The sequence below is a fragment of the Ciconia boyciana genome, chromosome 3 (genome assembly GCF_034638445.1).
Source record: "Ciconia boyciana chromosome 3, ASM3463844v1, whole genome shotgun sequence".
Lineage (NCBI taxonomy): Eukaryota > Metazoa > Chordata > Aves > Ciconiiformes > Ciconiidae > Ciconia > Ciconia boyciana.
In genome coordinates, this window is record NC_132936.1 from 75785829 (window position 1) to 75800070 (window position 14242).

Below are 14242 nucleotides of genomic sequence, written 5' to 3' on the forward strand. Positions count from 1 at the left end.
TTGTTTTCAGACACAGGGAAAGGATTTCATAACATACACATTGGTATCCAGTACTATTTAGCCCCCCAAGAAGAGGTGACATACGGGGCTGATGAGACACCTATAGGCACCCAAGGCATCTCAGGTGGCACCACAGGGCTGCATTTAGGCAGCAGAATCCCACCCAAAGCTTCAGATACCAACCTAGAGCTGTCAAACACCTGGATTGCCCAGGACAGAGTAAAGGTCCCTTGCAAACAGGGGAAGGGCTACTGCCTCCGTCCGTCTGGTTGCTGCTATATGCGAGGGGAGAGAAACAGCAATATTATCAGCTGATAACAAGCTCATATTTTTCTTACCTATCATGCATAGGTTTCTCTCTAATTCTACAGAGAAGGCAGATATCTATTATTTCTTTGAAGTGGAACAGGCCTTCTCTCTCCCTCTGCTTATCTATGTGTAGGCAACGGGGCCAGCTACTCACAGTAGCATTATCCGACCCTGCTTTTACAGATTTTCCACAGGAATATAAATGCAGTCAGACTCCCCAGGAGGTGGAGATATCAAGTTAATAAGATAGCACTGAATCCATGTCACACACCTCCATTAACCACATCTGCCACACATAAGGACAGCATCGTATTTAAGCAAAAACAATAATGGAGTATTTGGGGCACGGAAGATATAAAGGTATTCGTAATAGTAATGTTGGTGGGATGGCCTAATGATAGAAAAGGAGCAAGATTTGAAGAGATGTGAAATAGATTTTATTGGACCAACTGATACACTTAGGAAAGGTAGACAAGTTTTCAGGCACAAAAAAATTAGGAAGCAGTTGCTTTCATGACAGAACGGCATCTGGTACAAATCGCTAGCAGCAGCAGTATGGAAATGATGGGGAAAAGCATTACGGAAGAAATTATCCAAAGATTCTCATCAAATAAAAAAATCCTGCATTATCATGATGGGATAACTTGGGACACTTCCATAATTTTGTGATCCATGCACATGCATGATGAAATCGATACTTCTTAAAAACAGTCCTGCTATCATGCTAGGATGAATTGCTAGGATGGTTTCTAGTTTAAAATTACAGTGCAGGTAGAAAGAACTGCAGCACTAAGAAGATTTCATTTTAGTGAAATTTCCATTAATGTTTCACCTAACGCAAGCCAATTTTCTCCTTCACTTAGGAAAATGTATCCTTTTGCACTCCATATTTTATTTGATTGCACTAACAGAGTTCTATACCACCCGTTCAGAGCAAATCAGTGATGCGTTTCTTTTGTACAACAGACTGAACACCTGTCTTTTTTATAATTATATGATTGTATTTTTGTTAAGAGTAAAATAAAGAAAGTTTAATACTAACTCAGTTGGAAGAAATACCTTTAAACCAGAGGGACAGTAACATACAGTTCCATTGCTTATCTCGTTCGCAGATTAGGAGTCACTCTCACGCTGAGGTTAGTTTGGGTGGGACAGCATTACAAGCGTTTGAGCCATGAGAACAGCATTCTTCATATAGCTGTTTGCAGCTAACACAGTGGGTGGGATTCCCAGAGGAAACTATCAAGTAGCGTTACCGTATGTTAAAATAACTTCAGTTTAAAGCCCCAAAAGCTATAATCATTGATAGGACTCTGCCTGAAGAACTGAAGTGCTCAGGAAGCAATTGTTTCCATGACAAAATCTTCACAGCAGCAGGCATCAAATGTTCATATAATCAGTACAAAAAATAAGTGCAAAAGGCTTTACAACAAGTAGAAAACAAAAATAAAGGTATGCTGACGAATGCAAACTACCACCATGCAAGGTAATTATACAAATTACATTCCAACTGTCCTTTCCACAGAGATATCAGGGTTTTACCGTATTCCTCTCTACTTATCTTTAGAGATTGGACATGCATGGAATGCAAAATGTTTTTATCTAGAAGTGCCAAATCCCTTAAAATACCAGACCTTTGATCTCTCTGGCCTGAAGTGACAATAACAGAACTTAAGAGACAACAGCTAAATTAGCCATTAGTCATTAGCCATGGCACACTTGCAGTAACAAATGTATAAACGTATTGCAGTTCTGAATTATTCAAAAAATTATGCAAGTGTGAGGCTTGGTTTGAGAGCGGAATCATACAGAATCAAGTTTTTTCAAAGATGGCAAATTAAATTCCTATTAAAAAAAAAAACATGCAAGAAAGTTGTGTTTCATAGTATGCATATCGGTTACTAATTATGAAGTTAAACAAAGTGCTGTGCATCTGTAGTTAAAATGCCACTTATGGATATTATTTAGTCTAATCCTTCAGATTTTCTTGAGAAAATTTCCCTGCAAGCTCAGTATTTGTCTAAGTTGGAGAGTATATGCAAAAGCAGCACTTGATCTGGACAGCCGTGGCACGTGCAGTTAGGCACTGCCGGTGACGATTAGGCATGTGACAACTGGATACACGTGGGCGTCGCACGCCGCAACACCACCCTTCCTGCATGCACTTGCTCCTGCGATTCCCAGTACCACCTGCCTCAGACTGCAAGGAAGGCAGACCTCCTCCATCGCGCTCTGCTTGGCAAGGCGTTTCAGGATCACGGCAAGGGCTGTGATGAAGAAACTGGAGGCACAGGACATCAGAAAGGGTAGGATCAAAGGAACCACAACGCCCTCGACCTGAAGGCAGAGAGGAGGGGTCTGGTAGTCGGCAATCTTTAAAGCTGCTGGTCATCTACCAGAAGCTACCAACGCTCAGTGAGTGAGATGATTTTCAGTATGATAAAAGAGAAGGAGGGCTACGTGCCAGGAACAGACATTCCTCTGGGAAAACAGCAGATTTGAAAACCTGGGAAAGCTATATTTAAGTGCAAACTGATAGGGCTCAGAGCCTGGGTGAACAAGAGACAACATCCACGAGTCACAAGAGAAAATAGACAACCTGCCATAAATAGATCCACTTTTAGTTGAGTCTGACTGGTTTGTTGTAGCCCCCAGGCTGCTCTCCGGCTCTGCATAAGGCGGGACATGCCCGAAGCTCTGCACGATTCCCAGACCTTGTGCCAATAGTCTTCACGCACAGGCAGCCTTCAGACCCCCTGACGTGTGGCCACGCAGCCCTAAATCATAGGCGATGTTGCCAGTATAACCTTCCCACACCCTGCTCCTTTCTCCCATGAAGTAACTAAAAAACATAAACCGTTTGGTAAGGCTGGAAGCTTGACAGTACTTTCTGCTCATGACCAGACCCCGCCTGCCCTGTCCCCCAGCTTTCAGGGGCTGTCCAGACTGACCACGAAACTGCTGGACGGTCAGAAGCTCCTTTAAACTCCCATGCTGTCTGCTTCCCACACCTGAGGACGTCCACCAGCCAGCAGCCGGCTGGCCTCCGGGCAAAGAAGAAAGGGCAGGTCAACAGGACAAAAATGAATGCAAGCCGTGCCAATGAAAAGCACCATTTCAATGGGTGAGTTCTCCCACTGACTTTGGTGAGAGCAGGATCATACAAAAAATGAGGAGCTGATATAAAGCACACCAGGGTTTTAATTACCTCTCCCACTAGCCTGCCTGGAAAGCTCTCCCCAGACATGGCAGCTAAATCATGGCATTTGTTTCCTAATGCAAATCCCCGATAGAAATACACTTCCGCCACCTAACAGAGATACAGGGGCATGATTCAGTAATCGAACCGTACAGAGGTGTAACTCCTACAGCACGCAGGCACATCACCCAGCCTGCCCACACCCGCTCAGCCCTGTACCCCTTCTTAGGTAGGAATTGGTTGTACCTGTGGAGAAGGTCGTGTTGCTGACTGTAACCCACTTCATTCCTTTCAAAAGTTGTCTCCACACCTATAGACTACATCTGAGGTTTAGTACAAGGTATCAGAAGAGATACAGCAATCCTTTTAAAGGTAAAGCAAGCAATGGGGAAAAGAAGGATCCCCTCTTAGAAGTGGTGCAGGACATGGATTTGTTTGCCCACTCAGAGCCTGACCTTTCCCACCCGTGGCCAGCCCGCCCCCATCTCCATTTAGCCCAGGAGGAGCGGTGGGCCCTGCCCTTGCCAGGGGCTGAGCATCACTTGCCCACCCACCCGCTGCTTCCCCACAGGCTGGGCTCTGCTGCAGCAGGAGACTTCCATCAGGCTTTCAAAGAGCAGTCGGTATTTCAGGGCTCCCACCCCCTGCGTAGCACAACGCCACCTTCCCACAAACAACCTGTTTTCACCCAGCCACTGCTGTTTTTTCTTTTTCCCCCCCTACTGCGTTCAAGGAACTAAACTCCCTGCTGCAATTCCTAGGTGTATGCAGCACGGCACAAGAAGAGGAGGTGGAAAGCGCTGCGATGCCACTTTGAAGGACCCAGTCCAGGATCAGTGGCTTGCACAGGTACCCCCCAGCCCCTGTAGCCCAGTGGGGCCACCGCAGGCCCTACGGCCCCAGGAGGGCATCCTGGCTGCCCCTGCACAGCCATCACCCAAAAAAATCCTGCCCCCGCAGCAACGCAGTGCTGTCATAGCCAGCCCTGACTGGGAGGCTGGGTACAGACCAGTCTCTTTTCCAGGTTCATTTTGATTTGCAGTAGCCACTTATAAAATGGATACTGCCACTTAGCAAAACACATGAGAAGAAACCAACGCAGAATACTATTTCACTCCTCAAGGCATTTATCATAAATAACATAAGTCGTCAAATTAAATCTACAGTCCATCTGAGTAACTGAGGAATACAAGTTTCTGTTATGGCTAGATTTAAGGTCAGTCATCTCACTAAATAGCATCTGTTTTGGCAGCATGGTTATGCTTGATGAGAAGCACTCCTTTTAGAAAGTTTTTCTGTTACTGGTAAAATTCATCTTTGGATGGTTCTCTTTCAAATCCATTTAATAATATTTGTCCTGGAAATAAACAAGGCATTCCCCAAGTATTTGTACTAGAATTTGCTATCCCTGGATTTTTTTTCAAATAAAGGCTCAAATATAGAATGCAGCAGTCACCTGAAACACTACACAATTTTTTGTAAAATGTAGAAGAAAGGATCTAAGTGTTTTTCCAAAAGAAATCATCCAGTTCAACCTTGTTAATGCAAACTGGGCCTTTATTTTCCAAACAGTCAAGAGTTAATAGTTGTATTTAATTTATCCCTTACATAAAGTTATGGCCAGGCTAGTTTTTGCAGCTCCAATATTCCCCAAAGAATACTCCGTGATTTAAATGATTTGGTGGCATGGGAGAAGAGCTTTCCAAGGAGTTTACAACCTATGTCTCTTCTTCTAGAGAGGCTAACTGCTTATGCACAATTTCATTTTATCCATAGATTCATGTTCCTTCACATCACATAATATTAAGATGCCTCTTACAGCATTCCTGCGAGATAAGAAAAATATTGCAGTCCTGCTCTTGCACTAGAAACCCGCAGTATCCTGTACTCTTTACGGGCCTTAATGGAATTTTTGCCTGAACTGCTTGTATTTTCAATCTCATTTTGTGCTGGTTTAAAGATCAATAGAGGGAGGTGACACTGAGGCCCAGTAATTTTAAGTGTATAACTATTGTGCAGATGCTACTTTAATTATACAAGCAGGCTTCTGTGCCTGTCCAAAACTTCAGTCATAAACAATCTGCTTACACAGTGGCAGCAGCAGGATCAGGATCCATGAATTTATGTCCATGAACATTGGCTGCAGCAGCAGAGCTAATTTGGTATATCCTCAGAAGTGCATCCCATATGGATACCTTGCTAAGGGAAGTCAGCTACCTCGTTAAGAATTAATTAAGCTATTGTTTTACATGGATTTTCACATAGATGAAACACAAGTCTTCAAATTGCCTTCTCCAACTCCTTTTTTTTTTTAGCTGAACATATATAATGAGCTAAAAAAATAAGATGAAAAAATACCATCATTTTTTGTAACTCAATTTTTACAATTGCCACAGTAATGACCTATAGACCAGAGCAGGTCTCTGTAAATGTTAATACAGAGGTGGTCAGGGATGGCGATTCAGAAAGATGGTACCTGACATACTGGTTAACAGATAAATAGCAGTTGGCAACTTCTCGGTCAGTTCCAATTTCTCCCTGCAGAGATACCGTCTCTGAGGTTTTGCCTGTGAGGGAAGTAGAACTGCTTTAATTATGCCAGAATATATTTACTACCTGGGAAGCAGTCATGCCAAGACTGCTAATGACAAACAGTACATAAAAGGAAACAATGTACAATGCAAAGTACACACATCCCAGTTTGACAGTTAAGATTACCTTGGTATAATAATTTTTGTTAAAAAAATAAAACAACATTCTGAGATAGTTAACATTACAATCTAGGCCCACTCCTGGCTATGGAGACAAGTCTGTTAAGGACTTCCAGGTGAATATGAGGCATCGTCTCTAACTCTGGCTCTAAACGATCCACAGAGGCTCCTTTTGTGGGCTGTGGGTACCACCACGTGCCTTAAGATCTCCTGACACATTCTCTTTAGGTTGGCAGAGCCCAACCTAAAACAGGAGCACTCTGAAACTCTGCTTAAACCCCTCTTTGAGATAACTTAACAAGAAAAGCAACAGGAACAGGCATAGGAAAAGAATCTCTAACCACAACAACTGTTTAGAGCATTTTAATGACAGTTTTGAGATGCCCGATCCCACCCCATTCTTATCTTGTATTTCGTAACACTCAAGTTTGTTAATATTTCAGCTGGATACAGTCACCCTACCTTCTTTGTCACACAGGTCCTTTTTCTTGTGTTGATGGCTGAGCTCTCTCCCTAACAATTTCATACAGAGCAGAAACCTTACCTCATCCATGATGTCTCTCTGTACTGTCTATTGGGAGGCATTAACTCCTTTCTCCTCTTACAGAAATTTGACTCATGAATTCATACCATACAATTCTTATCCTACCCGATAATTTTTTGCAGAAAAATACTTTGTTCAGAGGGGCTGGGCAGGCAGAGACGTCACAAAAACTGGATCCAGTTGCTTTCAGTATTTCTTCTTTACTGATGTGTCAAATAACTTTTGGGGCAGGTCACCCAAATGAATGCAGTACAACAGGTTGGGCATGTCTCAGTCTGTTTTCAGTCACAGAACACTGCAGGATTTGCTAACCCGCATAGATATAACCTGCACTGTCATAGTGCTATCAACATACAGATTGTGGAAACCATGGCTGTTAAGCTAGCTACATAAAAATTAGAACTACATTTAGCCAAGAAGTCAGCTATTCTCACAGCAAAGCAAAGCATCCTGCAAAACAATAAAAAATAATCCAAAATGTTATAATAAAATATAGAAGTCATAGTAATTAAATAAATCAATTATTTCTGTTCTGAATATAGTCATAAAAGGATTTGGAAAGCATTACATAAATGGGATTTCTGAACTATGTTGACTCTTTCCAATTCCTCATTCAGAGGCAGCCTCTGGATCCAGGACGAGGAATAATTAGCCACAGCCAGAAAGCAAAGATTGTTCAGGACGGAGACTACTAACACCTACGTAAAACAGGAATAAGAATTTTTACCTGTAGTTATTGGGTTGCCAGACAATAGCACTGGATGAAGGTGAGTGCTACCAGTTCATTACCTTCCCTCAACTGAATAGACAGATGTCATTTGTTAACGCTATAGCTCCCAGACCATTTTAAAGGAAAACTTGGATCAAATTACAGTAGTCTAACCTGCACATCATGAACTTAAATCGTGATACCCGAATGGTCTTCCAATGCATAATGCTCTAACAAGACTCTGGCTTTGAATAAGCTAAGGCCAGACACAGGTGCTCATTTCTTACAGGAAACTAACTGTACATATTTATAAACAAAATATTGTACTCCCTTGGTCTTTATTTAGACAAAAAAAGTTTGAAGAATCACTTTCAGTATCTAAAATGAAGCACCTGCTTAGATCTTTGCAGGGGTTTTGTTCTTCTCTCAATAGGGCTCTCTAAAATGCGCACAGCAGCAAACCCATGTATCCAGTGAGTGTCCTCATTGCATTGTGGCATTTGTAGTTCCTTCATTTTATCTCGGGATGTTTAGGAACAAAAATCTAAGCACAAAGAAAACATACAATCATTTAAGATTTACAAGCAGACAGATCTGTAAGTCTGAGATAAGCTTAAACACAAGAAAATACCTTAAATGCAAGAAAACACTTATTTTTAAGACATTAGAAAAAACCCTTTTTTTTACTGTGAGGGTGGGCAAACACTGGCATGGGTTGCCCAGAGAGGTTGTGGAGTCTTCATCCTTGGAGATATTCAAAACCCGACTGCTCAAGGTGACCCTCCTCTGAGCTGGGGGGTGGACTCGACAATCTCCAGAGGGGCCTTCCAGCCTCTGCCATTCTGTGATTAATACAACCAGTTAGTGGATCTGTATTGTCTATGTTAGGGAGCCCAAAACATGGAAGAAATTGTCTCCAATTCCTCATTTCTTCACAGAAAAATTCTTATAATGAGATAATCTCAGAGATTAATTTTAGATCCAGGTAACACAAAATTAATTGGCTTGTTTGTTACATATTACTTGACAATCAAAGACTGAGGGATGCAAGAGGGAAGTGGTGGGAATGTGCAGTACAGCCAGGGCAGAGGAAAGACAGTGTCTCTGCCTCTTTCGGCAGCAGCTAACTGCTAGACCAGCTGGATCCGTTTCTTGGTATGCACATAAAAAGCAAAAGGTGGGAGTGTGACAGAAAACAGCAACAGAGATATAAGACAGGACAAGTGAAACTAAAATACACAATCATTAAACATGGATTAGCTGCAAAACAGAACTCATTAATGCAGTCCATACTTCCCACCAGTGATTCCACTCTCATATGAAAAAGTTTGCAACACGTTATGAAATAGCAAGAGACAGGTGTCATAAATCCACCAAGTCACATGGTCACGGAGTGATCTCTTGCCAAGAATTGCATGAATCACTTCAGAAAACACTTAAAAATGAGGCAGATGAGGTCTGAAGGAAAGATCCTGTAGCACTTCCAACCCAGAAAGGTCACAGTTGGGCAGATGGTGAAGGAGAAGCAGCAATCAAGGAAAATGAAGCAGTCTGGAAAGTACACTCTTCTCCTAAAACCATTAGAGAAAGGAAGGCATTTTTGTAATTGCATATTTAAGACGACCATCTCCAGAAGTGTGCACATTTTCTATGGTCTTCAGAGAAAAGCTCCTCCCTGGCAGGAAGAAAGAATCAATTCATTCAGGTAAGTTTAACACAACCAAAAAAAATCCCAGAAAAATGCATGTTAGTGTTCTTTAAGCCCTTGCCCTAAGATCCCAGAGATCTTAGCTGCAACGTTCTGCATTATGCTGCCTTCATTTTAGGGCATTCAGGGCCCCTCATTTAGGAGGTGCTCTGGTGAACCTTGCTGCTGTAGTGCAAGTTATGACTTGTCTGCTCTGTCCTTCTTCCAGAGGCTACTGCCACCACAGCAAAGCCAGCACAAGGGAAAATGTTCCCAAACTGCAGGTAATCTAGTGCACAGACCAGTCTTTTAACACTTTCAGAAATATCCTTTGGTAATAACGCTGTGCTGATGTAAAGTGTCACCACCTGCATATATTGCTCCTGATAAGAAGGACTGGCTAAAGGGAACGCGTGCCCACAGCCCTTTACTCTAGCGCAAAGCTACCGCCCGTTGCTCTGCCAGTGAAGGTGGCTTTGAGCTAAAATGCCAGACACTAACTGGAGCAGCTGAAGGTGGGCACCTGGTCTCTTCCGATGGCTATGTTAGCCCATCCTAAGTCTGGGAGAGCAACACTCAGGGTAACGCGGGGGGTGATGATGCTTTAAAGTGACCATGGCAAGACTTGCAGGGCTCATCTGTCAGTCATAAGAGTAAACCTACCTCCATCAGCACTTTAAGTAAATTGCAGGGCTTTGCATTGCAGTAAGTGATATGCAGACCCTTGTTCCATTCTATCAACACCATGGTCAGGGTGGCCAAGCTCCCCGTACTACCATGGTGTGATTCCCCAGAGCTTGCTGCTTGGATTGAACTAACCTAGTAGAAAATCTCTTCTTTTTCCTCATCGAAACCAAGAAAAATAGTTAAACAATAAAATGTTGCAAGGATCTGTTTGGGTGTGTGTTGTAATGCCCTGGAGAAGGAGGCAGAATTAGCTAACATTGATAATGACACTTGGTTGCTGTGGCTATTGAATCCAACAGAAATGATTGTAAGAAACTGCAGGTAAGCTCAGACGCAGTCAGCAGATGAACAGCCCAGCAGCTGTTGAAAATGTATAAAGACACATGTATAAACATTGACACAACTGTCTATACTATATAGTGGTAACCTTTGAACAAGCGTCCTGAGAATGACAAGAATCCAGAAAATAGTCTACCCCTCTTTTTTTTACCACACAGACCCCAAAATGAGACCACTTTAAAAATTACCAAGTACTTTACATGCTAACATAAGAGACTGGTCTTACTTTACAGACTCTAAATTAGTCTGCAGTAAGAATCAGAGGGATTCTTGATCATCTCACATACAATAGACCAAGAACTTCACAGCCTTTTTACAACTTTTTCCTCAATATGAGATACTGCTCACTGGGAATGATGGAAAAATGGTTTAACTGAAGTAACAAATGATATGCTTCCATCACACACTAAAACGTAACTGAAAAAAAACAGCTGCTCAAAGTTTTTAAAAAGGATTAAACTATACTGAAATATCACCTAAATAATATTTCACCAATAGGTTGCCTTCTTATTGGTTTGATGCCCTTCTGTTTATGAAGTGAGACACAATTTTGAGTTAAGCTATGGCTTGCTGTTTTCCTGTAAGACTCCCACCTTGTTCAGCACACATCATGCGGTGCTTGCTGGCTAACCAGTTGTTCAATACTTTGCAAGGTCTTCACAGCTCAAGTGTGTGGCTCTGTACCTTATTTATTTCATGTTATTTTCCGAATTCATTGATATTCTACTCGTGGGCTTGTCTAACATGACCAAATTACATAAGTGTCTATCTGAATTCTTCACAGACAAGAATGAATTTACTTCGTAGCAGCCCATTTTGCAGATGGTGTATTTCTATTACCTCTATTTTACACAATGGGAAATTGAGGTATGGAAAGATTAATGTCAAATATCTCCAATAACTCTGCTCAGAGACACATAATACGAATTTTTTCAGAGACTGCTTAAAATACAGGTGATACATTGATTTCACCTGCGTTTGCAAAAGCTCTGCATTTCTGCAAATCAGACTGAGGTTCTCAAGATGGATACCACAGAGTAAGGAACATGAAAACGAGTGATTGCTTATGAAAAATCTATTTTAACTGACTGGCTTCTCATCAGACAGCAAATATGCAGCGGCAAAAGAAACACCCCTGGTTCACCAGGGTAGCATTCAACTGTCTGCATACAAAGCTCTTTTTTTATTCCAGTTTCTAGCATTAGTCACTATACTTTTTCCAATTTCTTCAACAAATGAGGCAAGGATGCTACAGATAATGACCTTTTCAGAAAAACAACTCATCCACAGAATGGAGTCCAATGGAAAGCAATATTGCTTGAACTAAAGGCCAGAGTATAACAAGCGCATGTTAAGAACGTCAAATTGCAAAGGCAACCGCCAATAATTCATGAGGGTTTAACAAGGAAGCTATTAAAAACAAACAAATAAAAATACCTGCTCGATAAAATAAAAGTCTTAAATCAAAATCATGGTCAGCTCCAGAGCTGAAACACATTACACCACCCTGCCACTTCAGCTAAAATGGAAACCAATAACCCCAGCAGATTATCCTTTTCTTTATGGAGAAGCGTAGGAAGAGGTTGGGACATACTTTGTGCCAGTAGATTTTATGGATATTTCTTGAGAGCAGGAAAGGTTCTAAAATCTTCTGTTCCATTCCAGATCTGCATGTGGTGTAACAAGCCATTATAAAAAGCAGGGAAAACAGTTTCACCAAAGGACTGAGGGAAGTTCTCTGCAAAAAAAATCTCTTAAGGAAAGGGCTGTGCCTGTAACAGAAGCATTTATAACCAAGCACTCCAGTTTTCTATATTGCTTTATCATAAAAACTGCTTTTTTTTGGTTTTTTTGGTCAGTGATTACTGTTTCTGTAAAAACTGTAATTATTTTTACTTTTCTTTTTTCTTTCTCACAATGCTGAATAGCTGCCACTAATTCATCCTGTAACTGACACAGCTAGGACCAACTTTTCATCAGGATCAGCACTGCATCCACAAAATCTACATGAGCATTTATTGTACGTACAAACACGCTCGTAAATAAGCACATAAGCAGAATTACACAATTTGTATGCAAAGATGTGGGTATCCAAGGGCAGCATTTTTCCATTACAACATTAGAGGTAAAATGTACATTCAAACATGCACCCATTTTTACTAATTTGTACATTAATGAAGAATAGGAACGAACGTATACTTAATAAAACATTTTAACCTGGCAGTACTGCCTTTTAATGAACAGTTCTAGAAAGTGCGGTATGTTTTGCATTTACAATTTAACTGTGGGAACAGTCAAAAAAGATAATATACATACTTCCAGTTCCTAGAAATTCACCACCAGACCACACTTCTCTCCGTAACTCCCTCTTGACTATCATATTTCTGTGTTTATACCATGTCCACATTTGTGATGCCAGATCACCTTATGTAGCATGTAATAAAATATCCTGTCTGAAATATTTCACCTTCTATTTCATATTGCGCTGAAGGCCCATGAATTGTTCACTCTCTCTTGAGAGTTTATCCTTTATTTAGTCAGTATCATCACATGATATATTTGGACTGAAAGTTTAGAATAATTTTTCAGCTCAAATTATCGGGAACAGGGTGGCTAAGAACAACTATATTTACCTGTATTAGAATTCAACCAGGATGCCCTGGCAAACACTAATGTTTTAAAATGTGTCCATCTGTGCTTGATTTGTACTTCCCGCACTTTCAATATACTAGAACACAATGATACTACCCTGTCAAAAAAAAACCAACCAACAAAACCATGCTATAGCAAATTAAACACCACACCATGTACAACTGCTACATCTGTCCTGCTAAACAAAACAAAGCCAGGAGGTTTGTCTGAAAATCCTGCTCACGCCTTCTGCTTCGCTTTTAGCTGAACCCCTGGCACAGTTTAGGGTACGGCCAGCACCAGGGACCGTTCCCCCAGAAGCGGGGTTTGCCTTCCCTCCACCCTCCGGGGTCGGCCGAGGACTCCGCAGCAGGCTCGACACCCGCAGACATCCTTTACAGCCCCATCCCGTACCCTAGCGCACGCGGTACTTACCCTCACTTTCACCTTGCAAAAGCACTGTGACGGGTCGCCATACAGCCTGCAAAGCATTCCACGGGCTTGGAACTGGGGGTAAAAAAACCTACGCAAAAAATACCTAAGCTACACCTTAGAGCAACAAACTCACCACCCGGGCTCGACGAAGCTGGAGGTTACCGGCATGCCGCAGGCCCCCAGAGCGACGCTCCTACCGCTTCCTACCAAACGGGACGGCTGCGCCTGCCGAGGACTATTTGCGATGCGATTTTCGGGTATCATTAGACCAGGTGCAGCTCCCTGGCCGGGCACTTCCGTGGAGAACTGGCGTGAACTACAGAAACGAAACCCAGAGGGCGGCATCTTGTCCCGCCGAGGGGAGCGGCTGCACCCGCCGCTGCCGGCCGCCGGCCTCCGTTTACCTTGGCCCTGGCCCAGCGCCCGGGAGCCTTCACGGTGCAGCTGTGCAGTGCCCAGTGCCCCGGGGACGCCTGCCACCCCCTGCCCTCCGCCCCCACACGGGCTGCCGTGGCTGTGACACCCGCGGGGGCCACCGAGGCCCAGGCCCGGGCGGCCTGCGAAAGACACGCACAAAAAAAATAAAAAAAACAAACCCCAAAAAAATCCTCTTCAAAATTAACTTGTGAAAGCAACTTCCAGCTGAAGTTATGGTGCGTAAAGCGGCGCCCAGCGGCCCAGCCGAGTTGGCCGGACAGGCCCACTTCCTTCAGCTCGGGCCGGCTCACGCCGCCAAGCGCCGGGAGACCCGAGCGGCTGCCCCGCAGGCGGGGTGCCGGCCGCCGCCCCCCGCGCCGCTCCCCGCCCCTCGCTGCGGCCCGGCGGCTCCCGGCTGCCGCCGAGCTCGCCTCTGCTGGGCGCCGCGCCCTCCCCGCACTGTGACGGGGCTCCGGAAAAAAAACGGCACTTACCAGGAGTGGGGTTCGAACCCACGCGGACATACGTCCATTGGATCTTAAGTCCAACGCCTTAACCACTCGGCCATCCTGGT

General features: G+C 43.2%; 1 long non-coding RNA gene and 1 other non-coding gene across 2 annotated transcripts; both read right to left on the reverse strand.

The window, feature by feature from the left end:
* Positions 1 to 303: 303 nt before the first annotated feature.
* Positions 304 to 14148, reverse strand: LOC140649254 (uncharacterized). The gene is made up of 3 exons (XR_012041541.1): positions 13385 to 14148; positions 13252 to 13297; positions 304 to 11923 (listed from the first exon to the last, which is right to left on the reverse strand). It is a non-coding gene; the product is annotated as an uncharacterized lncRNA (long non-coding RNA).
* Positions 14149 to 14159: 11 nt separating this feature from the next.
* Positions 14160 to 14242, reverse strand: TRNAL-UAA (transfer RNA leucine (anticodon UAA)). Its single transcript has one exon. It is a non-coding gene; the product is annotated as a tRNA-Leu (tRNA).